Source organism: Pseudophryne corroboree, assembly GCF_028390025.1.
Source record: "Pseudophryne corroboree isolate aPseCor3 chromosome 7 unlocalized genomic scaffold, aPseCor3.hap2 SUPER_7_unloc_7, whole genome shotgun sequence".
Classification (NCBI taxonomy): domain Eukaryota; kingdom Metazoa; phylum Chordata; class Amphibia; order Anura; family Myobatrachidae; genus Pseudophryne; species Pseudophryne corroboree.
Window position 1 is genome coordinate 148,242 of NW_026967616.1, and position 27,051 is coordinate 175,292.

At 34.9% G+C, this 27,051-nt stretch overlaps 7 non-coding genes across 7 annotated transcripts; all 7 read left to right on the forward strand.

Moving 5' to 3' along the window:
• On the forward strand, window positions 1-74 carry TRNAS-ACU (transfer RNA serine (anticodon ACU)). Its single transcript has one exon. It is a non-coding gene; the product is annotated as a tRNA-Ser (tRNA).
• A 9,262-nt stretch (window positions 75-9,336) lies between these two features.
• Window positions 9,337-9,410, forward strand: TRNAS-ACU (transfer RNA serine (anticodon ACU)). The gene has a single exon. It is a non-coding gene; the product is annotated as a tRNA-Ser (tRNA).
• A 2,267-nt stretch (window positions 9,411-11,677) lies between these two features.
• Window positions 11,678-11,751, forward strand: TRNAS-ACU (transfer RNA serine (anticodon ACU)). Its single transcript has one exon. It is a non-coding gene; the product is annotated as a tRNA-Ser (tRNA).
• A 2,267-nt stretch (window positions 11,752-14,018) lies between these two features.
• Window positions 14,019-14,092, forward strand: TRNAS-ACU (transfer RNA serine (anticodon ACU)). Its single transcript has one exon. It is a non-coding gene; the product is annotated as a tRNA-Ser (tRNA).
• A 2,267-nt stretch (window positions 14,093-16,359) lies between these two features.
• Window positions 16,360-16,433, forward strand: TRNAS-ACU (transfer RNA serine (anticodon ACU)). Its single transcript has one exon. It is a non-coding gene; the product is annotated as a tRNA-Ser (tRNA).
• A 5,704-nt stretch (window positions 16,434-22,137) lies between these two features.
• Window positions 22,138-22,211, forward strand: TRNAS-ACU (transfer RNA serine (anticodon ACU)). Its single transcript has one exon. It is a non-coding gene; the product is annotated as a tRNA-Ser (tRNA).
• A 4,597-nt stretch (window positions 22,212-26,808) lies between these two features.
• On the forward strand, window positions 26,809-26,882 carry TRNAS-ACU (transfer RNA serine (anticodon ACU)). The gene has a single exon. It is a non-coding gene; the product is annotated as a tRNA-Ser (tRNA).
• The last annotated feature ends 169 nt before the right edge of the window (window positions 26,883-27,051 follow it).

Genomic DNA, 27,051 nt, shown 5'->3' on the forward strand with positions numbered 1-27,051 from the left:
GTCTCTGTGGCGCAATCGGTTAGTGTGTCCGGCTACTAACCAAAAGGTTGGTGGTTCAATCCCACCCAGGGACATAACTGACCTTGTTATCAGATTTTGGTGATCTTTAAGTAGACAAGTCAAAATTTCAAACCCCCTGTTATGGTGTAGGGTACCTGGCCTTTTCTGATGTAATCAGAGTTAGATTTGATTCAGTGATTTAATAAAAACAGCTAGGAAGCACAATTTAGCAGTGGGTTGCAGAGAAAAAGAAATATGCTGGCAAAAAAAATCCAATTGAGTGATTAAACAGCTCTTCATTTTCTGGCTTTATTTTTATGCTAACAAATTTGTTCTCTGAAAAGCGTCCACAAAGCCAAGTCTCTGATTAACACCTTTGTAGGGATGGTTTTTCACCTATTACTAAATTAAACGCTTCATTGGAAAGGCAGCAAGATGCATCCTCATTTCAATGTCTACTGAAATAATACAGGTTGACACCAGGAAACATTAACACCACTGCATCCTTGCTGCTTTCTCATGTGGAAGTCTGTTTAATGTGAAAACAAGGTGATATCTAATTAGCACACAGGTAAGGAATTAAGAAAATCTTTATTTAAGGGTGAAGATGTTTCTCACAAAATCGTTACCCCAATGCATCATTGAAATTCAAGCTGGAAAGATGATTTTAATATATCACTTGTACATTTTGTATTGCTCTTCTGGTGACAATGTAGTTTGTTTTTGTCAATTACCATTTTAATAATAGGGTTAAGAAAATTAAGTGGATTTTTGAAAGAAAACAATACTGTCAATATACTATTAAAACAAATTAAAATGGTAAAAGTTATTGTACTTTAAGTGAAAATAAAAGAGCCAAAATATCAATCCCAGTTTTGGATTACTTTAATTAACAAAAAAAAATGCATATAGCAGAGGATAGTTTCAATCTGCCTACCGCTGGGTTATGGGCCCAGCATGCTTCCATTGCTGTACTCTGCTGCACATGTAAGTGCAAGAGATCCTGAAGCACTCACTCATCATGGGAAAGTACCAATGTGTTTCTTCGTTGGTTGATGGAAGAAACATCTTACAAAAACTCTCCAGATTATTGACTTTTTAAAGTTTTTCTAGGAAACGTTTTAGATGAATGCTTATTAGCCTTTGTCAGTATGGACTTTTGCAAAGTGTCTCTGTGGCGCAATCAGTTAGTGTGCATGGCTATTAACCAAAAGGTTGGTGGTTCAATCCCACCCAGGGACGTAATTGACCTTGTTATCAGATTTTGGTGATCTTTAAGTAGACAAGTAAAAATTTCAAATCCCCCTGTTCTGGTGTAGGGTACCTGGCCTTCTCTGATGTAATCAGAGTTAGATTTGATTCAGTGATTTTATAAAATCAGTTAGGAAGCACAATTTAGCAGTGGGTTGCAGAGAAAAAGAAATATGCTGGCAAAAAAAATCCAATTGAGTGATTAAACAGCTCTTAATTTTCTGGCTTTATTTTTATGCTAACAAATTTGTTCTCTGAAAAGTGTCCACAAAGCCAAGTCTCTGATTAACACCTTTGTAAGGATGGTTTTTAACCTATTACTAAATTAAACTTGCTTCATTGGAAAGGCAGCAAGATGCATCCTCATTTCAATGTCTACTGAAATAATACAGGTTGACACCAGGAAACATTAACGCCACTGCATCCTTGCTGCTTTCTCATGTGGAAGTCTGTTTAATGTGAAAACAAGGTGATATCTAATTAGCACACAGGTAAGGAATTAAGAAAATCTTTATTTAAGGGTGAAAATGTTTCTCACAAAATCGTTGCCCCAATGCATCATTGAAATTCAAGCTGGAAATATGATTTTAATATATCACTTGTACATTTTGTATTGCTCTTCTGGTGACAATGTAGTTTGTTTTTGTCAATTACCATTTTAATAATAGGGTTAAGAAAATTAAGTGGATTTTTGAAAGAAAACAATACTGTCAATATACTATTAAAACAAATTAAAATGGTAAAAGTTATTGTACTTTAAGTGAAAATAAAAGAGCCAAAATATCAATCCCAGTTTTGGATTACTTTAATTAACAAAAAAAAATGCATATAGCAGAGGATAGTTTCAATCTGCCTACCGCTGGGTTATGGGCCCTGTATGCTTCCATTGCAGTACTCTGCTGCACATGTAAGTGCAAGAGATCCTGAAGCACTCACTCATCATGGGAAAGTACCAATGTGTTTCTTCGTTGGTTGATGGAAGAAACATTTTACAAAAACTCTCCAGATTATTGACTTTTTAAAGTTTTTCTAGGAAACGTTCTAGATGTATGCTTATTAGCCTTTGTCAGTATGTACTTTTTGTGAAGTGTCTCTGTGGCGCAATCGGTTAGTGTGTCCGGCTACTAACCAAAAGGTTGGTGGTTCAATCCCACCCAGGGACGTAATTGACCTTGTTATCAGATTTTGGTGATCTTTAAGTAGACAAGTCAAAATTTCAAACCCTCTCTTATGGTGTAGGGTACCTGGCCTTCTCTGATGTAATCAGAGTTAGATTTGATTCAGTGATTTTATAAAAACAGCTAGGAAGCACAATTTAGCAGTGGGTTGCAGAGAAAAAGAAATATGCTGGCAAAAAAAATCCAATTGAGTGATTAAACAGCTCTTCATTTTCTGGCTTTATTTTTATGCTAACAAATTTGTTCTCTGAAAAGTGTCCACAAAGCCAAGTCTCTGATTAACACCTTTGTAAGGATGGTTTTTCACCTATTACTAAATTAAACTTGCTTCATTGGAAAGGCAGCAAGATGCATCCTCATTTCAATTTCTACTGAAATAATACAGGTTGACACCAGGAAACATTAACGCCACTGCATCCTTGCTGCTTTCTCATGTGGAAGTCTGTTTAATGTGAAAACAAGGTGATATCTAATTAGCACACAGGTAAGGAATTAAGAAAATCGTTATTTAAGGGTGAAAATGTTTCTCACAAAATCGTTGCCCCAATGCATCATTGAAATTCAAGCAGGAAAGATGATTTTAATATATCACTTGTACATTTTGTATTGCTCTTCTGGTGACAATGTAGTTTGTTTTTGTCAATTACCATTTTAATAATAGGGTAAAGAAAATTAAGTGGATTTTTAAAAGAAAACAATACTTTCAATATACTATTAAAACAAATTAAAATGGTAAAAGTTATTGTACTTTAATGAAAAATAAAAGAGCAAAAATATCAATCCCAGTTTTGGATTACTTTAACAAAAAAAATGCATATAGCAGAGGATAGTTTTAATCTGCCTACCTCTGGGTTATGGGCCCAGCATGCTTCCATTGCAGTACTCTGCTGCACATGTAAGTGCAAGAGATCCTGAAGCACTCACTCATCATGGGAAAGTACCAATGTGTTTCTTCGTTGGTTGATGGAAGAAACATCTTACAAAAACTCTCCAGATTATTGACTTTTTAAAGTTTTTCTAGGAAACGTTCCAGATGTATGCTTATTAGCCTTTGTCAGTATGTACTTTTTACAAAGTGTCTCTGTGGCGCAATCGGTTAGTGTCTCTGGCTATTAACCGAAAGGTTGGTGGTTCAATCCCACCCAGGGACGTAATTGACCTTGTTATCAGATTTTGGTGATCTTTAAGTAGACAAGTCAAAATTTCAAACCCCCCGTTATGGTGTAGGGTACCTGGCCTTCTCTGATGTAATCAGAGTTAGATTTGATTCAGTGATTTTATAAAAACAGATAGGAAGCACAATTTAGCAGTGGGTTGCAGAGAAAAAGAAATATGCTGGCAAAAAAAATCCAATTGAGTGATTAAACAGCTCTTCATTTTCCAGCTTTATTTTTATGCTAACAAATTTGTTCTCTGAAAAGTGTCCACAAAGCCAAGTCTCTGATTAACACCTTTGTAGGGATGGTTTTTCACCTATTACTAAATTAAACTTGCTTCATTGGAAAGGCAGCAAGATGCATCCTCATTTCAATTTCTACTGAAATAATACAGGTTGACACCAGGAAACATTAACGCCACTGCATCCTTGCTGCTTTCTCATGTGGAAGTCTGTTTAATGTGAAAACAAGGTGATATCTAATTAGCACACAGGTAAGGAATTAGGAAAATCTTTATTTAAGGGTGAAGATGTTTCTCACAAAATCGTTGCCCCAATGCATCATTGAAATTCAAGCTGGAAAGATGATTTTAATATATCACTTGTACATTTTGTATTGCTCTTCTGGTGACAATGTAGTTTGTTTTTGTCAATTACCCTTTTAATAATAGGGTAAAGAAAATTAGGTGGATTTTTTAAAGAAAACTATACTGTCAATATACTATTCAAACAAATTAAAATGGTAAAAGTTATTGTACTTCAAGTAAAAATAAAAGAGCAAAAATATCAATCCCAGTTTTGATTACTTAAATTAACAAAAAAAATGCATATAGCAAAGGATAGTTTCAATCTGCCTACCTCTGGGTTATGGGCCCAGCATGCTTCCATTGCAGTACTCTGCTGCACATGTAAGTGCAAGAGATCCTGAAGCACTCACTCATCATGGGAAAGTACCAATGTGTTTCTTCGTTGGTTGATGGAAGAAACATTTTACAAAAACTCTCCAGATTATTGACTTTTTAAAGTTTTTCTAGGAAACGTTCTAGATGTATGCTTATTAGCCTTTGTCAGAATGTACTTTTTGCGAAGTGTCTCTGTGGCACAATCGGTTAGTGTGTCCGGCTACTAACCAAAAGGTTGGTGGTTCAATCCCACCCAGGGATGTAATTGACCTTGTTATCAGATTTTGGTGATCTTTAAGTAGACAAGTCAAAATTTCAAACACCCTGTTATGGTGTAGGGTACCTAGCCTTTTCTGATGTAATCAGAGTTAGATTTGATTCAGTGATTTAATAAAAACAGCTAGGAAGCACAATTTAGCAGTGGGTTGCAGAGAAAAAGAAATATGCTGGCAAAAAAAAATCCAATTGAGTGATTAAACAGCTCTTCATTTTCTGGCTTTATTTTTATGCTAACAAATTTGTTCTCTGAAAAGTGTCCACAAAGCCAAGTCTCTGATTAACACCTTTGTAGGGATGGTTTTTCACCTATTACTAAATTAAACTTGCTTCATTGGAAAGGCAGCAAGATGCATCCTCATTTCAATGTCTACTGAAATAATACAGGTTGACACCAGGAAACATTAACGCCACTGCATCCTTGCTGCTTTCTCATGTAGAAGTCTGTTTAATGTGAAAACAAGGTGATATCTAATTAGCACACAGGTAAGGAATTAAGAAAATCTTTATTTAAGGGTGAAGATGTTTCTCACAAAATCGTTGCCCCAATGCATCATTGAAATTCAAGCTGGAAAGATGATTTTAATATATCACTTGTACATTTTGTATTGCTCTTCTGGTGACAATGTAGTTTGTTTTTGTCAATTACCCTTTTAATAATAGGGTAAAGAAAATTAAGTGGATTTTTTAAAGAAAACTATACTGTCAATATACTATTAAAACAAATTAAAATGGTAAAAGTTATTGTACTTTAAGTAAAAATAAAAGAGCAAAAATATCAATCCCAGTTTTGATTACTTAAATTAACAAAAAAAATGCATATAGCAAAGGATAGTTTCAATCTGCCTACCTCTGGGTTATGGGCCCTGTATGCTTCCATTGCAGTACTCTGCTGCACATGTAAGTGCAAGAGATCCTGAAGCACTCACTCATCATGGGAAAGTACCAATGTGTTTCTTCGTTGGTTGATGGAAGAAACATCTTACAAAAACTCTCCAGATTATTGACTTTTTAAAGTTTTTCTAGGAAAAACTTTAGACTTTGTCAGTACGTACTTTTTGCAAAGTGTCTCTGTGGCGCAATCGGTTAGTGTGTCTGGCTACTAACCAAAAGGTTGATGGTTCAATCACACCCAGGGATGTAATTGACCTTGTTATCAGATTTTGGTGATCTTTAAGTAGACAAGTCAAAATTTCAAACCCCCTGTTATGGTGTAGGGTACCTGGCCTTCTCTGATGTAATCAGAGTTAGATTTGATTCATTGATTTTATAAAAACAGCTAGGAAGCACAATTTAGCAGTGGGTTGCAGAGAAAAAGAAATATGCTGGCAAAAAAAATCCAATTGAGTGATGAAACAGCTCTTCATTTTCTGGCTTTATTTTTATGCTAACAAATTTGTTCTCTGAAAAGTGTCCACAAAGCCAAGTCTCTGATTAACACCTTTGTAGGGATGGTTTTTCACCTATTACTAAATTAAACTTGCTTCATTGGAAAGGCAGCAAGATGCATCCTCATTTCAATGTCTACTGAAATAATACAGGTTGACACCAGGAAACATTAACGCCACTGCATCCTTGCTGCTTTCTCATGTAGAAGTCTGTTTAATGTGAAAACAAGGTGATATCTAATTAGCACACAGGTAAGGAATTAAGAAAATCTTTATTTAAGGGTGAAGATGTTTCTCACAAAATCGTTGCCCCAATGCATCATTGAAATTCAAGCTGGAAAGATGATTTTAATATATCACTTGTACATTTTGTATTGCTCTTCTGGTGACAATGTAGTTTGTTTTTGTCAATTACCATTTTAATAATAGGGTAAAGAAAATTAAGTGGATTTTTAAAAGAAAACAATACTTTCAATATACTATTAAAACAAATTAAAATTGTAAAAGTTATTGTACTTTAATGAAAAATAAAAGAGCAAAAATATCAATCCCAGTTTTGGATTACTTTAACAAAAAAAATGCATATAGCAGAGGATAGTTTTAATCTGCCTACCTCTGGGTTATGGGCCCAGCATGCTTCCATTGCAGTACTCTGCTGCACTTGTAAGTGCAAGAGATCCTGAAGCACTCACTCATCATGGGAAAGTACCAATGTGTTTCTTCATTGGTGGATGGAAGAAACATCTTACAAAAACTCTCCAGATTATTGATTTTTTAAAGTTTTTCTAGGAAACGTTTTAGATGAATGCTTATTAGACTTTGTCAGTATGCACTTCTGCAAAGTGTCTCTGTGGCGTAATCAGTTAGTGTGTACGGCTATAAACCAAAAGGTTGGAGGCTCAATCCCACCCAGGGACGTAATTGACCTTGTTATCAGATTTTGGTGATCTTTAAGTAGACAAGTCAAAATTTCAAACCCCCTGTTACGGTGTAGGGTACCTGGCCTTCTCTGATGTAATCAGAGTTAGATTTGATTCATTGATTTTATAAAAACAGCTAGGAAGCACAATTTAGCAGTGGGTTGCAGAGAAAAAGAAATATGCTGGCAAAAAAAATCCAATTGAGTGATGAAACTGCTCTTCATTTTCTGGCTTTATTTTTATGCTAACAAATTTGTTCTCTGAAAAGTGTCCACAAAGCCAAGTCTCTGATTAACACCTTTGTAGGGATGGTTTTTCACCTATTACTAAATTAAACTTGCTTCATTGGAAAGGCAGCAAGATGCATCCTCATTTCAATGTCTACTGAAATAATACAGGTTGACACCAGGAAACATTAACGCCACTGCATCCTTGCTGCTTTCTCATGTAGAAGTCTGTTTAATGTGAAAACAAGGTGATATCTAATTAGCACACAGGTAAGGAATTAAGAAAATCTTTATTTAAGGGTGAAGATGTTTCTCACAAAATCGTTGCCCCAATGCATCATTGAAATTCAAGCTGGAAAGATGATTTTAATATATCACTTGTACATTTTGTATTGCTCTTCTGGTGACAATGTAGTTTGTTTTTGTCAATTACCCTTTTAATAATAGGGTAAAGAAAATTAAGTGGATTTTTTAAAGAAAACTATACTGTCAATATACTATTAAAACAAATTAAAATGGTAAAAGTTATTGTACTTTAAGTAAAAATAAAAGAGCAAAAATATCAATCCCAGTTTTGATTACTTAAATTAACAAAAAAAATGCATATAGCAAAGGATAGTTTCAATCTGCCTACCTCTGGGTTATGGGCCCTGTATGCTTCCATTGCAGTACTCTGCTGCACATGTAAGTGCAAGAGATCCTGAAGCACTCACTCATCATGGGAAAGTACCAATGTGTTTCTTCATTGGTTGATGGAAGAAACATTTTACAAAAACTCTCCAGATTATTGACTTTTTAAAGTTTTTCTAGGAAACGTTCTAGATGTATGCTTATTAGACTTTGTCAGTATGTACTTTTTTCAAAGTGTCTCTGTGGCGCAATCGGTTAGTGTGTTCAGCTACTAACCAAAAGGTTGGTGGTTCAATCCCAACCAGGGACGTAATTGACATTGTTATCAGATTTTGGTGATCTTTAAGTAGACAAGTCAAAATTTCAAATCCCCTGTTATGGTGTAGGGTACCTGGCCTTCTCTGATGTAATCAGAGTTAGATTTGATTCAGTGATTTTATAAAAACAGCTAGGAAGCACAATTTAGCAGTGGGTTGCAGAGAAAAAGAAATATGCTGGCAAAAAAAATCCAATTGAGTGATTAAACAGCTCTTCATTTTCTGGCTTTATTTTTATGCTAACAAATTTGTTCTCTGAAAAGTGTCCACAAAGCCAAGTTTCTGATTAACACCTTTGTAGGGATGGTTTTTCACCTATTACTAAATTAAACTTGCTTCATTGGAAAGGCAGCAAGATGCATCCTCATTTCAATGTCTACTGAAATAAGACAGGTTGACACCAGGAAACATTAACGCCACTGCATCCTTGCTGCTTTCTCATGTAGAAGTCTGTTTAATGTGAAAACAAGGTGATATCTAATTAGCACACAGTTTAGGAATTAAGAAAATCTTTATTTAAGGGTGAAGATGTTTCTCACAAAATTGTTGCCCCAATGCATCATTGAAATTCAAGCTGGAAAGATGATTTTAATATATCACTTGTACATTTTGTATTGCTCTTCTGGTGACAATGTAGTTTGTTTTTGTCAATTACCCTTTTAATAATAGGGTAAAGAAAATTAAGTGGATTTTTTTAAGGAAAACTATACTGTCAATATACTATTAAAACAAATTAAAATGGTAAAAGTTATTGTACTTTAAGTAAAAATAAAAGAGCAAAAATATCAATCCCAGTTTTGATTACTTAAATTAACAAAAAAAAAATGCATATAGCAAAGGATAGTTTCAATCTGCCTACCTCTGGGTTATAGGCCCAGCATGCTTCCATTGCAGTACTCTGCTGCACATGTAAGTGCAAGAGATCCTGAAGCACTCACTCATCATGGGAAAGTACCAATGTGTTTCTTCGTTGGTTGATGGAAGAAACATCTTACAAAAACTCTCCAGATTATTGACTTTTTAAAGTTTTTCTAGGAAACGTTCCAGATGTATGCTTATTAGCCTTTGTCAGTATGTACTTTTTACAAAGTGTCTCTGTGGCGCAATCGGTTAGTGTGTCTGGCTACTAACCGAAAGGTTGGTGGTTCAATCCCACCCAGGGACGTAATTGACCTTGTTATCAGATTTTGGTGATCTTTAAGTAGACAAGTCAAAATTTCAAACCCCCCGTTATGGTGTAGGGTACCTGGCCTTCTCTGATGTAATCAGAGTTAGATTTGATTCAGTGATTTTATAAAAACAGATAGGAAGCACAATTTAGCAGTTGGTTGCAGAGAAAAAGAAATATGCTGGCAAAAAAAATCCAATTGAGTGATTAAACAGCTCTTCATTTTCTGGCTTTATTTTTATGCTAACAAATTTGTTCTCTGAAAAGTGTCCACAAAGCCAAGTCTCTGATTAACACCTTTGTAGGGATGGTTTTTCACCTATTACTAAATTAAACTTGCTTCATTGGAAAGGCAGCAAGATGCATCCTCATTTCAATTTCTACTGAAATAATACAGGTTGACACCAGGAAACATTAACGCCACTGCATCCTTGCTGCTTTCTCATGTGGAAGTCTGTTTAATGTGAAAACAAGGTGATATCTAATTAGCACACAGGTAAGGAATTAAGAAAATTTTTATTTAAGGATGAAGATGTTTCTCACAAAATCGTTGCCCCAATGCATCATTGAAATTCAAGCTGGAAAGATGATTTTAATATATCACTTGTACATTTTGTATTGCTCTTCTGGTGACAATGTAGTTTGTTTTTGTCAATTACCCTTTTAATAATAGGGTAAAGAAAATTAAGTGGATTTTTTAAAGAAAACTATACTGTCAATATACTATTAAAACAAATTAAAATGGTAAAAGTTATTGTACTTTAAGTAAAAATAAAAGAGCAAAAATATCAATCCCAGTTTTGATTACTTAAATTAACAAAAAAAATGCATATAGCAAAGGATAGTTTCAATCTGCCTACCTCTGGGTTATGGGCCCTGTATGCTTCCATTGCAGTACTCTGCTGCACATGTAAGTGCAAGAGATCCTGAAGCACTCACTCATCATGGGAAAGTACCAATGTGTTTCTTCATTGGTTGATGGAAGAAACATTTTACAAAAACTCTCCAGATTATTGACTTTTTAAAGTTTTTCTAGGAAACGTTCTAGATGTATGCTTATTAGACTTTGTCAGTATGTACTTTTTTCAAAGTGTCTCTGTGGCGCAATCGGTTAGTGTGTCCAGCTACTAACCAAAAGGTTGGTGGTTCAATCCCAACCAGGGACGTAATTGACATTGTTATCAGATTTTGGTGATCTTTAAGTAGACAAGTCAAAATTTCAAATCCCCTGTTATGGTGTAGGGTACCTGGCCTTCTCTGATGTAATCAGAGTTAGATTTGATTCAGTGATTTTATAAAAACAGCTAGGAAGCACAATTTAGCAGTGGGTTGCAGAGAAAAAGAAATATGCTGGCAAAAAAAATCCAATTGAGTGATTAAACAGCTCTTCATTTTCTGGCTTTATTTTTATGCTAACAAATTTGTTCTCTGAAAAGTGTCCACAAAGCCAAGTCTCTGATTAACACCTTTGTAGGGATGGTTTTTCACCTATTACTAAATTAAACTTGCTTCATTGGAAAGGCAGCAAGATGCATCCTCATTTCAATGTCTACTGAAATAAGACAGGTTGACACCAGGAAACATTAACGCCACTGCATCCTTGCTGCTTTCTCATGTAGAAGTCTGTTTAATGTGAAAACAAGGTGATATCTAATTAGCACACAGTTTAGGAATTAAGAAAATCTTTATTTAAGGGTAAAGATGTTTCTCACAAAATTGTTGCCCCAATGCATCATTGAAATTCAAGCTGGAAAGATGATTTTAATATATCACTTGTACATTTTGTATTGCTCTTCTGGTGACAATGTAGTTTGTTTTTGTCAATTACCCTTTTAATAATAGGGTAAAGAAAATTAAGTGGATTTTTTTAAGGAAAACTATACTGTCAATATACTATTAAAACAAATTAAAATGGTAAAAGTTATTGTACTTTAAGTAAAAATAAAAGAGCAAAAATATCAATCCCAGTTTTGATTACTTAAATTAACAAAAAAAAAATGCATATAGCAAAGGATAGTTTCAATCTGCCTACCTCTGGGTTATGGGCCCAGCATGCTTCCATTGCAGTACTCTGCTGCACATGTAAGTGCAAGAGATCCTGAAGCACTCACTCATCATGGGAAAGTACCAATGTGTTTCTTCGTTGGTTGATGGAAGAAACATCTTACAAAAACTCTCCAGATTATTGACTTTTTAAAGTTTTTCTAGGAAACGTTCCAGATGTATGCTTATTAGCCTTTGTCAGTATGTACTTTTTACAAAGTGTCTCTGTGGCGCAATCGGTTAGTGTGTCTGGCTACTAACCGAAAGGTTGGTGGTTCAATCCCACCCAGGGACGTAATTGACCTTGTTATCAGATTTTGGTGATCTTTAAGTAGACAAGTCAAAATTTCAAACCCCCCGTTATGGTGTAGGGTACCTGGCCTTCTCTGATGTAATCAGAGTTAGATTTGATTCATTGATTTTATAAAAACAGCTAGGAAGCACAATTTAGCAGTGGGTTGCAGAGAAAAAGAAATATGCTGGCAAAAAAAATCCAATTGAGTGATGAAACTGCTCTTCATTTTCTGGCTTTATTTTTATGCTAACAAATTTGTTCTCTGAAAAGTGTCCACAAAGCCAAGTCTCTGATTAACACCTTTGTAGGGATGGTTTTTCACCTATTACTAAATTAAACTTGCTTCATTGGAAAGGCAGCAAGATGCATCCTCATTTCAATGTCTACTGAAATAATACAGGTTGACACCAGGAAACATTAACGCCACTGCATCCTTGCTGCTTTCTCATGTAGAAGTCTGTTTAATGTGAAAACAAGGTGATATCTAATTAGCACACAGGTAAGGAATTAAGAAAATCTTTATTTAAGGGTGAAGATGTTTCTCACAAAATCGTTGCCCCAATGCATCATTGAAATTCAAGCTGGAAAGATGATTTTAATATATCACTTGTACATTTTGTATTGCTCTTCTGGTGACAATGTAGTTTGTTTTTGTCAATTACCCTTTTAATAATAGGGTAAAGAAAATTAAGTGGATTTTTTAAAGAAAACTATACTGTCAATATACTATTAAAACAAATTAAAATGGTAAAAGTTATTGTACTTTAAGTAAAAATAAAAGAGCAAAAATATCAATCCCAGTTTTGATTACTTAAATTAACAAAAAAAATGCATATAGCAAAGGATAGTTTCAATCTGCCTACCTCTGGGTTATGGGCCCTGTATGCTTCCATTGCAGTACTCTGCTGCACATGTAAGTGCAAGAGATCCTGAAGCACTCACTCATCATGGGAAAGTACCAATGTGTTTCTTCATTGGTTGATGGAAGAAACATTTTACAAAAACTCTCCAGATTATTGACTTTTTAAAGTTTTTCTAGGAAACGTTCTAGATGTATGCTTATTAGACTTTGTCAGTATGTACTTTTTTCAAAGTGTCTCTGTGGCGCAATCGGTTAGTGTGTTCAGCTACTAACCAAAAGGTTGGTGGTTCAATCCCAACCAGGGACGTAATTGACATTGTTATCAGATTTTGGTGATCTTTAAGTAGACAAGTCAAAATTTCAAATCCCCTGTTATGGTGTAGGGTACCTGGCCTTCTCTGATGTAATCAGAGTTAGATTTGATTCAGTGATTTTATAAAAACAGCTAGGAAGCACAATTTAGCAGTGGGTTGCAGAGAAAAAGAAATATGCTGGCAAAAAAAATCCAATTGAGTGATTAAACAGCTCTTCATTTTCTGGCTTTATTTTTATGCTAACAAATTTGTTCTCTGAAAAGTGTCCACAAAGCCAAGTTTCTGATTAACACCTTTGTAGGGATGGTTTTTCACCTATTACTAAATTAAACTTGCTTCATTGGAAAGGCAGCAAGATGCATCCTCATTTCAATGTCTACTGAAATAAGACAGGTTGACACCAGGAAACATTAACGCCACTGCATCCTTGCTGCTTTCTCATGTAGAAGTCTGTTTAATGTGAAAACAAGGTGATATCTAATTAGCACACAGTTTAGGAATTAAGAAAATCTTTATTTAAGGGTGAAGATGTTTCTCACAAAATTGTTGCCCCAATGCATCATTGAAATTCAAGCTGGAAAGATGATTTTAATATATCACTTGTACATTTTGTATTGCTCTTCTGGTGACAATGTAGTTTGTTTTTGTCAATTACCCTTTTAATAATAGGGTAAAGAAAATTAAGTGGATTTTTTTAAGGAAAACTATACTGTCAATATACTATTAAAACAAATTAAAATGGTAAAAGTTATTGTACTTTAAGTAAAAATAAAAGAGCAAAAATATCAATCCCAGTTTTGATTACTTAAATTAACAAAAAAAAAATGCATATAGCAAAGGATAGTTTCAATCTGCCTACCTCTGGGTTATAGGCCCAGCATGCTTCCATTGCAGTACTCTGCTGCACATGTAAGTGCAAGAGATCCTGAAGCACTCACTCATCATGGGAAAGTACCAATGTGTTTCTTCGTTGGTTGATGGAAGAAACATCTTACAAAAACTCTCCAGATTATTGACTTTTTAAAGTTTTTCTAGGAAACGTTCCAGATGTATGCTTATTAGCCTTTGTCAGTATGTACTTTTTACAAAGTGTCTCTGTGGCGCAATCGGTTAGTGTGTCTGGCTACTAACCGAAAGGTTGGTGGTTCAATCCCACCCAGGGACGTAATTGACCTTGTTATCAGATTTTGGTGATCTTTAAGTAGACAAGTCAAAATTTCAAACCCCCCGTTATGGTGTAGGGTACCTGGCCTTCTCTGATGTAATCAGAGTTAGATTTGATTCAGTGATTTTATAAAAACAGATAGGAAGCACAATTTAGCAGTTGGTTGCAGAGAAAAAGAAATATGCTGGCAAAAAAAATCCAATTGAGTGATTAAACAGCTCTTCATTTTCTGGCTTTATTTTTATGCTAACAAATTTGTTCTCTGAAAAGTGTCCACAAAGCCAAGTCTCTGATTAACACCTTTGTAGGGATGGTTTTTCACCTATTACTAAATTAAACTTGCTTCATTGGAAAGGCAGCAAGATGCATCCTCATTTCAATTTCTACTGAAATAATACAGGTTGACACCAGGAAACATTAACGCCACTGCATCCTTGCTGCTTTCTCATGTGGAAGTCTGTTTAATGTGAAAACAAGGTGATATCTAATTAGCACACAGGTAAGGAATTAAGAAAATCTTTATTTAAGGATGAAGATGTTTCTCACAAAATCGTTGCCCCAATGCATCATTGAAATTCAAGCTGGAAAGATGATTTTAATATATCACTTGTACATTTTGTATTGCTCTTCTGGTGACAATGTAGTTTGTTTTTGTCAATTACCCTTTTAATAATAGGGTAAAGAAAATTAAGTGGATTTTTTAAAGAAAACTATACTGTCAATATACTATTAAAACAAATTAAAATGGTAAAAGTTATTGTACTTTAAGTAAAAATAAAAGAGCAAAAATATCAATCCCAGTTTTGATTACTTAAATTAACAAAAAAAATGCATATAGCAAAGGATAGTTTCAATCTGCCTACCTCTGGGTTATGGGCCCTGTATGCTTCCATTGCAGTACTCTGCTGCACATGTAAGTGCAAGAGATCCTGAAGCACTCACTCATCATGGGAAAGTACCAATGTGTTTCTTCATTGGTTGATGGAAGAAACATTTTACAAAAACTCTCCAGATTATTGACTTTTTAAAGTTTTTCTAGGAAACGTTCTAGATGTATGCTTATTAGACTTTGTCAGTATGTACTTTTTTCAAAGTGTCTCTGTGGCGCAATCGGTTAGTGTGTCCAGCTACTAACCAAAAGGTTGGTGGTTCAATCCCAACCAGGGACGTAATTGACATTGTTATCAGATTTTGGTGATCTTTAAGTAGACAAGTCAAAATTTCAAATCCCCTGTTATGGTGTAGGGTACCTGGCCTTCTCTGATGTAATCAGAGTTAGATTTGATTCAGTGATTTTATAAAAACAGCTAGGAAGCACAATTTAGCAGTGGGTTGCAGAGAAAAAGAAATATGCTGGCAAAAAAAATCCAATTGAGTGATTAAACAGCTCTTCATTTTCTGGCTTTATTTTTATGCTAACAAATTTGTTCTCTGAAAAGTGTCCACAAAGCCAAGTCTCTGATTAACACCTTTGTAGGGATGGTTTTTCACCTATTACTAAATTAAACTTGCTTCATTGGAAAGGCAGCAAGATGCATCCTCATTTCAATGTCTACTGAAATAAGACAGGTTGACACCAGGAAACATTAACGCCACTGCATCCTTGCTGCTTTCTCATGTAGAAGTCTGTTTAATGTGAAAACAAGGTGATATCTAATTAGCACACAGTTTAGGAATTAAGAAAATCTTTATTTAAGGGTAAAGATGTTTCTCACAAAATTGTTGCCCCAATGCATCATTGAAATTCAAGCTGGAAAGATGATTTTAATATATCACTTGTACATTTTGTATTGCTCTTCTGGTGACAATGTAGTTTGTTTTTGTCAATTACCCTTTTAATAATAGGGTAAAGAAAATTAAGTGGATTTTTTTAAGGAAAACTATACTGTCAATATACTATTAAAACAAATTAAAATGGTAAAAGTTATTGTACTTTAAGTAAAAATAAAAGAGCAAAAATATCAATCCCAGTTTTGATTACTTAAATTAACAAAAAAAAAATGCATATAGCAAAGGATAGTTTCAATCTGCCTACCTCTGGGTTATGGGCCCAGCATGCTTCCATTGCAGTACTCTGCTGCACATGTAAGTGCAAGAGATCCTGAAGCACTCACTCATCATGGGAAAGTACCAATGTGTTTCTTCGTTGGTTGATGGAAGAAACATCTTACAAAAACTCTCCAGATTATTGACTTTTTAAAGTTTTTCTAGGAAACGTTCCAGATGTATGCTTATTAGCCTTTGTCAGTATGTACTTTTTACAAAGTGTCTCTGTGGCGCAATCGGTTAGTGTGTCTGGCTACTAACCGAAAGGTTGGTGGTTCAATCCCACCCAGGGACGTAATTGACCTTGTTATCAGATTTTGGTGATCTTTAAGTAGACAAGTCAAAATTTCAAACCCCCCGTTATGGTGTAGGGTACCTGGCCTTCTCTGATGTAATCAGAGTTAGATTTGATTCAGTGATTTTATAAAAACAGATAGGAAGCACAATTTAGCAGTTGGTTGCAGAGAAAAAGAAATATGCTGGCAAAAAAAATCCAATTGAGTGATTAAACAGCTCTTCATTTTCTGGCTTTATTTTTATGCTAACAAATTTGTTCTCTGAAAAGTGTCCACAAAGCCAAGTCTCTGATTAACACCTTTGTAGGGATGGTTTTTCACCTATTACTAAATTAAACTTGCTTCATTGGAAAGGCAGCAAGATGCATCCTCATTTCAATTTCTACTGAAATAATACAGGTTGACACCAGGAAACATTAACGCCACTGCATCCTTGCTGCTTTCTCATGTGGAAGTCTGTTTAATGTGAAAACAAGGTGATATCTAATTAGCACACAGGTAAGGAATTAAGAAAATCTTTATTTAAGGATGAAGATGTTTCTCACAAAATCGTTGCCCCAATGCATCATTGAAATTCAAGCTGGAAAGATGATTTTAATATATCACTTGTACATTTTGTATTGCTCTTCTGGTGACAATGTAGTTTGTTTTTGTCAATTACCCTTTTAATAATAGGGTAAAGAAAATTAAGTGGATTTTTTAAAGAAAACTATACTGTCAATATACTATTCAAACAAATTAAAATGGTAAAAGTTATTGTACTTCAAGTAAAAATAAAAGAGCAAAAATATCAATCCCAGTTTTGATTACTTAAATTAACAAAAAAAATGCATATAGCAAAGGATAGTTTCAATCTGCCTACCTCTGGGTTATGGGCCCAGCATGCTTCCATTGCAGTACTCTGCTGCACATGTAAGTGCAAGAGATCCTGAAGCACTCACTCATCATGGGAAAGTACCAATGTGTTTCTTCGTTGGTTGATGGAAGAAACATTTTACAAAAACTCTCCAGATTATTGACTTTTTAAAGTTTTTCTAGGAAACGTTCTAGATGTATGCTTATTAGCCTTTGTCAGAATGCATTTTTAGCGAAGTGTCTCTGTGGCGCAATCGGTTAGTGTATCCGGCTACTAACCAAAAGGTTGGTGGTTCAATCCCACCCAGGGACGTAATTGACCTTGTTATCAGATTTTGGTGATCTTTAAGTAGACATATCAAAATTTCAAACCCCCTGTTATGGTGTAGGGTACTTGGCCTTTTCTGATGTAATCAGAGTTAGATTTGATTCAGTGATTTAATAAAAACAGCTAGGAAGCACAATTTAGCAGTGGGTTGCAGAGAAAAAGAAATATGCTGGCAAAAAAAATCCAATTGAGTGATTAAACAGCTCTTCATTTTCTGGCTTTATTTTTATGCTAACAAATTTGTTCTCTGAAAAGTGTCCACAAAGCCAAGTCTCTGATTAACACCTTTGTAGGGATGGTTTTTCACCTATTACTAAATTAAACTTGCTTCATTGGAAAGGCAGCAAGATGCATCCTCATTTCAATGTCTACTGAAATAATACAGGTTGACACCAGGAAACATTAACGCCACTGCATCCTTGCTGCTTTCTCATGTAGAAGTCTGTTTAATGTGAAAACAAGGTGATATCTAATTAGCACACAGGTAAGGAATTAAGAAAATCTTTATTTAAGGGTGAAGATGTTTCTCACAAAATCGTTGCCCCAATGCATCATTGAAATTCAAGCTGGAAAGATGATTTTAATATATCACTTGTACATTTTGTATTGCTCTTCTGGTGACAATGTAGTTTGTTTTTGTCAATTACCCTTTTAATAATAGGGTAAAGAAAATTAAGTGGATTTTTTAAAGAAAACTATACTGTCAATATACTATTAAAACAAATTAAAATGGTAAAAGTTATTGTACTTTAAGTAAAAATAAAAGAGCAAAAATATCAATCCCAGTTTTGATTACTTAAATTAACAAAAAAAATGCATATAGCAAAGGATAGTTTCAATCTGCCTACCTCTGGGTTATGGGCCCTGTATGCTTCCATTGCAGTACTCTGCTGCACATGTAAGTGCAAGAGATCCTGAAGCACTCACTCATCATGGGAAAGTACCAATGTGTTTCTTCATTGGTTGATGGAAGAAACATCTTACAAAAACTCTCCAGATTATTGACTTTTTAAAGTTTTTCTAGGAAACGTTCTAGATGTATGCTTATTAGACTTTGTCAGTATGTACTTTTTGCAAAGTGTCTCTGTGGCGCAATCGGTTAGTGTGTCCGGCTACTAACCAAAAGGTTGGTGGTTCAATCCCAACCAGGGACGTAATTGACATTGTTATCAGATTTTGGTGATCTTTAAGTAGACAAGTCAAAATTTCAAACCCCCTGTTATGGTGTAGGGTACCTGGCCTTCTCTGATGTAATCAGAGTTAGATTTGATTCAGTGATTTTATAAAAACAGCTAGGAAGCACAATTTAGCAGTGGGTTGCAGAGAAAAAGAAATATGCTGGCAAAAAAAAATCCAATTGAGTGATTAAACAGCTCTTCATTTTCTGGCTTTATTTTTATACTAACAAATTTGTTCTCTGAAAAGTGTCCACAAAGCCAAGTCTCTGATTAACACCTTTGTAGGGATGGTTTTTCACCTATTACTAAATTAAACTTGCTTCATTGGAAAGGCAGCAAGATGCATCCTCATTTCAATGTCTACTGAAATAATACAGGTTGACACCAGGAAACATTAACACCACTGCATCCTTGCTGCTTTCTCATGTAGAAGTCTGTTTAATGTGAAAACAAGGTGATATCTAATAAGCACACAGGTAAGGAATGAAGAAAATCTTTATTTAAGGGTGAAGATGTTTCTCACAAAATCGTTGCCCCAATGCATCATTGAAATTCAAGCTGGAAAGATGATTTTAATATATCACTTGTACATTTTGTATTGCTCTTCTGGTGACAATGTAGTTTGTTTTTGTCAATTACCATTTTAATAATAGGGTAAAGAAAATTAAGTGGATTTTTTAAAGAAAACTATACTGTCAATATACTATTAAAACAAATTAAAATGGTAAAAGTTTTTGTACTTTAAGTAAAAATAAAAGAGCAAAAATATCAATCCCAGTTTTGATTACTTAAATTAACAAAAAAAAATGCATATAGCAAAGGATAGTTTCAATCTGCCTACCTCTGGGTTATGGGCCCAGCATGCTTCCATTGCAGTACTCTGCTGCACATGTAAGTGCAAGAGATCCTGAAGCACTCACTCATCATGGGAAAGTACCAATGTGTTTCTTCGTTGGTTGATGGAAGAAACATCTTACAAAAACTCTCCAGATTATTGACTTTTTAAAGTTTTTCTAGGAAACGTTCTAGATGTATGCTTATTAGCCTTTGTCAGTATGTACTTTTCACAAAGTGTCTCTGTGGCGCAATCGGTTAGTGTGTCTGGCTACTAACCAAAAGGTTGGTGGCTTAATCCCACCCAGGGACGTAATTGACCTTGTTATCAGATTTTGGTGATCTTTAAGTAGACAAGTCAAAATTTCAAACCCCCTGTTACGGTGTAGGGTACCTGGCCTTCTCTGATGTAATCAGAGTTAGATTTGATTCAGTGATTTTATAAAAACAGATAGGAAGCACAATTTAGCAGTGGTTTGCAGAGAAAAAGAAATATGCTGGCAGAAAAATCCAATTGAGTGATTAAACAGCTCTTCATTTTCTGGCTTTATTTTTATGCTAACAAATTTGTTCTCTGAAAAGTGTCCACAAAGCCAAGTCTCTGATTAACACCTTTGTAGGGATGGTTTTTCACCTATTACTAAATTAAACTTGCTTCATTGGAAAGGCAGCAAGATGCATCTTCATTTCAATTTCTACTGAAATAATACAGGTTGACACCAGGAAACATTAACGCCACTGCATCCTTGCTGCTTTCTCATGTGGAAGTCTGTTTAATGTGAAAACAAGGTGATATCTAATTAGCACACAGGTAAGGAATTAAGAAAATCTTTATTTAAGGGTGAAGATGTTTCTCACAAAATCGTTGCCCCAATGCATCATTGAAATTCAAGCTGGAAAGATGATTTTAATATATCACGTGTACATTTTGTATTGCTCTTCTGGTGACAATGTAGTTTGTTTTTGTCAATTACCCTTTTAATAATAGGGTAAAGAAAATTAAGTGGATTTAAACAAATTAAAATGGTAAAAATTATTGTACTTCAAGTAAAAATAAAAGAGCAAAAATATCAATCCCAGTTTTGATTACTTAAATTAACAAAAAAAATGCATATAGCAAAGGATAGTTTAATCTGCCTACCTCTGGGTTATGGGCCCTGTATGCTTCCATTGCAGTACTCTGCTGCACATGTAAGTGCAAGAGATCCTGAAGCACTCACTCATCATGGGAAAGTACCAATGTGTTTCTTTGTTGGTTGATGGAAGAAACATTTTACAAAAACTCTCCAGATTATTGACTTTTTAAAGTTTTTCTAGGAAACGTTCTAGATGTATGCTTATTAGCCTTTGTCAGTATGTACTTTTTGTGAAGTGTCTCTGTGGCGCAATCGGTTAGTGTGTCCGGCTACTAGCCAAAAGGTTGGTGGTTCAATCCCACCCAGGGACGTAATTGACCTTGTTATCAGATTTTGGTGATCTTTAAGTAGACAAGTCAAAATTTCAAACCCCCTGTTATGGTGTAGGGTACCTGGCCTTTTCTGATGTAATCAGAGTTAGATTTGATTCAGTGATTTAATAAAAACAGCTAGGAATCACAATTTAGCAGTGGGTTGCAGAGAAAAAGAAATATGCTGGCAGAAAAATCCAATTGAGTGATTAAACAGCTCTTCATTTTCTGGCTTTATTTTTATGCTAACAAATTTGTTCTCTGAAAAGTGTCCACAAAGCCAAGTCTCTGATTAACACCTTTGTAGGGATGGTTTTTCACCTATTACTAAATTAAACTTGCTTCATTGGAAAGGCAGCAAGATGCATCCTCATTTCAATTTCTACTGAAATAATACAGGTTGACACCAGGAAACATTAACGCCACTGCATCCTTGCTGCTTTCTCATGTGGAAGTCTGTTTAATGTGAAAACAAGGTGATATCTAATTAGCACACAGGTAAGGAATTAAGAAAATCTTTATTTAAGGGTGAAGATGTTTCTCACAAAATCGTTGCCCCAATGCATCATTGAAATTCAAGCTGGAAAGATGATTTTAATATATCACGTGTACATTTTGTATTGCTCTTCTGGTGACAATGTAGTTTGTTTTTGTCAATTACCCTTTTAATAATAGGGTAAAGAAAATTAAGTGGATTTAAACAAATTAAAATGGTAAAAATTATTGTACTTCAAGGTAAAATAAAAGAGCAAAAATATCAATCCCAGTTTTGATTACTTAAATTAACAAAAAAAATGCATATAGCAAAGGATAGTTTCAATCTGCCTACCGCTGGGTTATGGGCCCTGTATGCTTCCATTGCAGTACTCTGCTGCACATGTAAGTGCAAGAGATCCTGAAGCACTCACTCATCATGGGAAAGTACCAATGTGTTTCTTCGTTGGTTGATGGAAGAAACATTTTACAAAAACTCTCCAGATTATTGACTTTTTAAAGTTTTTCTAGGAAACGTTCTAGATGTATGCTTATTAGCCTTTGTCAGTATGTACTTTTCGTGAAGTGTCTCTGTGGCGCAATCGGTTAGTGTGTCCGGCTACTAACCAAAAGGTTGGTGGTTCAATCCCACCCAGGGACATAACTGACCTTGTTATCAGATTTTGGTGATCTTTAAGTAGACAAGTCAAAATTTCAAACCCCCTGTTATGGTGTAGGGTACCTGGCCTTTTCTGATGTAATCAGAGTTAGATTTGATTCAGTGATTTAATAAAAACAGCTAGGAAGCACAATTTAGCAGTGGGTTGCAGAGAAAAAGAAATATGCTGGCAAAAAAAATCCAATTGAGTGATTAAACAGCTCTTCATTTTCTGGCTTTATTTTTATGCTAACAAATTTGTTCTCTGAAAAGCGTCCACAAAGCCAAGTCTCTGATTAACACCTTTGTAGGGATGGTTTTTCACCTATTACTAAATTAAACGCTTCATTGGAAAGGCAGCAAGATGCATCCTCATTTCAATGTCTACTGAAATAATACAGGTTGACACCAGGAAACATTAACACCACTGCATCCTTGCTGCTTTCTCATGTGGAAGTCTGTTTAATGTGAAAACAAGGTGATATCTAATTAGCACACAGGTAAGGAATTAAGAAAATCTTTATTTAAGGGTGAAGATGTTTCTCACAAAATCGTTACCCCAATGCATCATTGAAATTCAAGCTGGAAAGATGATTTTAATATATCACTTGTACATTTTGTATTGCTCTTCTGGTGACAATGTAGTTTGTTTTTGTCAATTACCATTTTAATAATAGGGTTAAGAAAATTAAGTGGATTTTTGAAAGAAAACAATACTGTCAATATACTATTAAAACAAATTAAAATGGTAAAAGTTATTGTACTTTAAGTGAAAATAAAAGAGCCAAAATATCAATCCCAGTTTTGGATTACTTTAATTAACAAAAAAAAATGCATATAGCAGAGGATAGTTTCAATCTGCCTACCGCTGGGTTATGGGCCCTGTATGCTTCCATTGCAGTACTCTGCTGCACATGTAAGTGCAAGAGATCCTGAAGCACTCACTCATCATGGGAAAGTACCAATGTGTTTCTTCGTTGGTTGATGGAAGAAACATTTTACAAAAACTCTCCAGATTATTGACTTTTTAAAGTTTTTCTAGGAAACGTTCTAGATGTATGCTTATTAGCCTTTGTCAGTATGTACTTTTTGTGAAGTGTCTCTGTGGCGCAATCGGTTAGTGTGTCCGGCTACTAACCAAAAGGTTGGTGGTTCAATCCCACCCAGGGACGTAATTGACCTTGTTATCAGATTTTGGTGATCTTTAAGTAGACAAGTCAAAATTTCAAACCCCTTGTTATGGTGTAGGGTACCTGGCCTTTTCTGATGTAATCAGAGTTAGATTTGATTCAGTGATTTAATAAAAACAGCTAGGAAGCACAATTTAGCAGTGGGTTTCAGAGAAAAAGAAATATGCTGGCAAAAAAAATCCAATTGAGTGATTAAACAGCTCTTCATTTTTTGGCTTTATTTTTATGCTAACAAATTTGTTCTCTGAAAAGTGTCCACAAAGCCAAGTCTCTGATTAACACCTTTGTAGGGATGGTTTTTCACCTATTACTAAATTAAACGCTTCATTGGAAAGGCAGCAAGATGCATCCTCATTTCAATGTCTACTGAAATAATACAGGTTGACACCAGGAAACATTAACGCCACTGCATCCTTGCTGCTTTCTCATGTGGAAGTCTGTTTAATGTGAAAACAAGGTGATATCTAATTAGCACACAGGTAAGGAATTAAGAAAATCTTTATTTAAGGGTGAAGATGTTTCTCACAAAATCGTTGCCCCAATGCATCATTGAAATTCAAGCTGGAAAGATGATTTTAATATATCACTTGTACATTTTGTATTGCTCTTCTGGTGACAATGTAGTTTGTTTTTGTCAATTACCATTTTAATAATAGGGTTAAGAAAATTAAGTGGATTTTTGAAAGAAAACAATACTGTCAATATACTATTAAAACAAATTAAAATGGTAAAAGTTATTGTACTTTAAGTGAAAATAAAAGAGCCAAAATATCAATCTCAGTTTTGGATTACTTTAATTAACAAAAAAAAAATGCATATAGCAGAGGATAGTTTCAATCTGCCTACCGCTGGGTTATGGGCCCAGCATGCTTCCATTGCTGTACTCTGCTGCACATGTAAGTGCAAGAGATCCTGAAGCACTCACTCATCATGGGAAAGTACCAATGTGTTTCTTCGTTGGTTGATGGAAGAAACATCTTACAAAAACTCTCCAGATTATTGACTTTTTAAAGTTTTTCTAGGAAACGTTTTAGATGAATGCTTATTAGCCTTTGTCAGTATGGACTTTTGCAAAGTGTCTCTGTGGCGCAATCATTTAGTGTGCACGGCGATTAACCAAAAGGTTGGTGGTTCAATCCCACCCAGGGACGTAATTGACCTTGTTATCAGATTTTGGTGATCTTTAAGTAGACAAGTCAAAATTTCAAACCCCCCGTTATGGTGTAGGGTACCTGGCCTTCTCTGATGTAATCAGAGTTAGATTTGATTCAGTGATTTTATAAAAACAGCTAGGAAGCACAATTTAGCAGTGGGTTGCAGAGAAAAAGAAATATGCTGGCAAAAAAAATCAAATTGAGTGATTAAACAGCTCTTAATTTTCTGGCTTTATTTTTATGCTAACAAATTTGTTCTCTGAAAAGTGTCCACAAAGCCAAGTCTCTGATTAACACCTTTGTAAGGATGGTTTTTAACCTATTACTAAATTAAACTTGCTTCATTGGAAAGGCAGCAAGATGCATCCTCATTTCAATGTCTACTGAAATAATACAGGTTGACACCAGGAAACATTAACGCCACTGCATCCTTGCTGCTTTCTCATGTGGAAGTCTGTTTAATGTGAAAACAAGGTGATATCTAATTAGCACACAGGTAAGGAATTAAGAAAATCTTTATTTAAGGGTGAAAATGTTTCTCACAAAATCGTTGCCCCAATGCATCATTGAAATTCAAGCTGGAAAGATGATTTTAATATATCACTTGTACATTTTGTATTGCTCTTCTGGTGACAATGTAGTTTGTTTTTGTCAATTACCATTTTAATAATAGGGTAATGAAAATTAAGAGGATTTTTGAAAGAAAACAATACTGTCAATATACTATTAAAACAAATTAAAATGGTAAAAGTTATTGTACTGTAAGTAAAAATAAAAGAGCCAACATATCAATCCCAGTTTTGGATTACTTTAACAAAAAAAAAATGCATATAGCAGAGGATAGTTTCAATCTGCCTACCTCTGGGTTATGTGCCCAGCATGCTTCCATTGCTGTACTCTGCTGCACATGTAAGTGTAATAGATCCTGAAGCACTCACTCATCATGGGAAAGTACCAATGTGTTTCTTCATTGGTTGATGGAAGAAACATCTTACAAAAACTCTCCAGATTATTGACTTTTTAAAGTTTTTCTAGGAAACGTTTTAGATGAATGCTTATTAGCCTTTGCCAGTATGTACTTTTGCAAAGTGTCTCTGTGGCGCAATCAGTTAGTGTGTATGGCTATTAACCAAAAGGTTGGTGGTTCAATCCCACCCAGGGACGTAATTGACCTTGTTATCAGATTTTGGTGATCTTTAAGTAGACAAGTCAAAATTTCAAACCCTCTCTTATGGTGTAGGGTACCTGGCCTTCTCTGATGTAATCAGAGTTAGATTTGATTCAGTGATTTTATAAAAACAGCTAGGAAGCACAATTTAGCAGTGGGTTGCAGAGAAAAAGAAATATGCTGGCAAAAAAAATCCAATTGAGTGATTAAACAGCTCTTCATTTTCTGGCTTTATTTTTATGCTAACAAATTTGTTCTCTGAAAAGTGTCCACAAAGCCAAGTCTCTGATTAACACCTTTGTAAGGATGGTTTTTCACCTATTACTAAATTAAACTTGCTTCATTGGAAAGGCAGCAAGATGCATCCTCATTTCAATGTCTACTGAAATAATACAGGTTGACACCAGGAAACATTAACGCCACTGCATCCTTGCTGCTTTCTCATGTGGAAGTCTGTTTAATGTGAAAACAAGGTGATATCTAATTAGCACACAGGTAAGGAATTAAGAAAATCGTTATTTAAGGGTGAAAATGTTTCTCACAAAATCGTTGCCCCAATGCATCATTGAAATTCAAGCAGGAAAGATGATTTTAATATATCACTTGTACATTTTGTATTGCTCTTCTGGTGACAATGTAGTTTGTTTTTGTCAATTACCATTTTAATAATAGGGTAAAGAAAATTAAGTGGATTTTTAAAAGAAAACAATACTTTCAATATACTATTAAAACAAATTAAAATGGTAAAAGTTATTGTACTTTAATGAAAAATAAAAGAGCAAAAATATCAATCCCAGTTTTGGATTACTTTAACAAAAAAAATGCATATAGCAGAGGATAGTTTTAATCTGCCTACCTCTGGGTTATGGGCCCAGCATGCTTCCATTGCAGTACTCTGCTGCACATGTAAGTGCAAGAGATCCTGAAGCACTCACTCATCATGGGAAAGTACCAATGTGTTTCTTCGTTGGTTGATGGAAGAAACATCTTACAAAAACTCTCCAGATTATTGACTTTTTAAAGTTTTTCTAGGAAACGTTCCAGATGTATGCTTATTAGCCTTTGTCAGTATGTACTTTTTACAAAGTGTCTCTGTGGCGCAATCGGTTAGTGTGTCTGGCTACTAACCGAAAGGTTGGTGGTTCAATCCCACCCAGGGACGTAATTGACCTTGTTATCAGATTTTGGTGATCTTTAAGTAGACAAGTCAAAATTTCAAACCCCCCGTTATGGTGTAGGGTACCTGGCCTTCTCTGATGTAATCAGAGTTAGATTTGATTCAGTGATTTTATAAAAACAGATAGGAAGCACAATTTAGCAGTGGGTTGCAG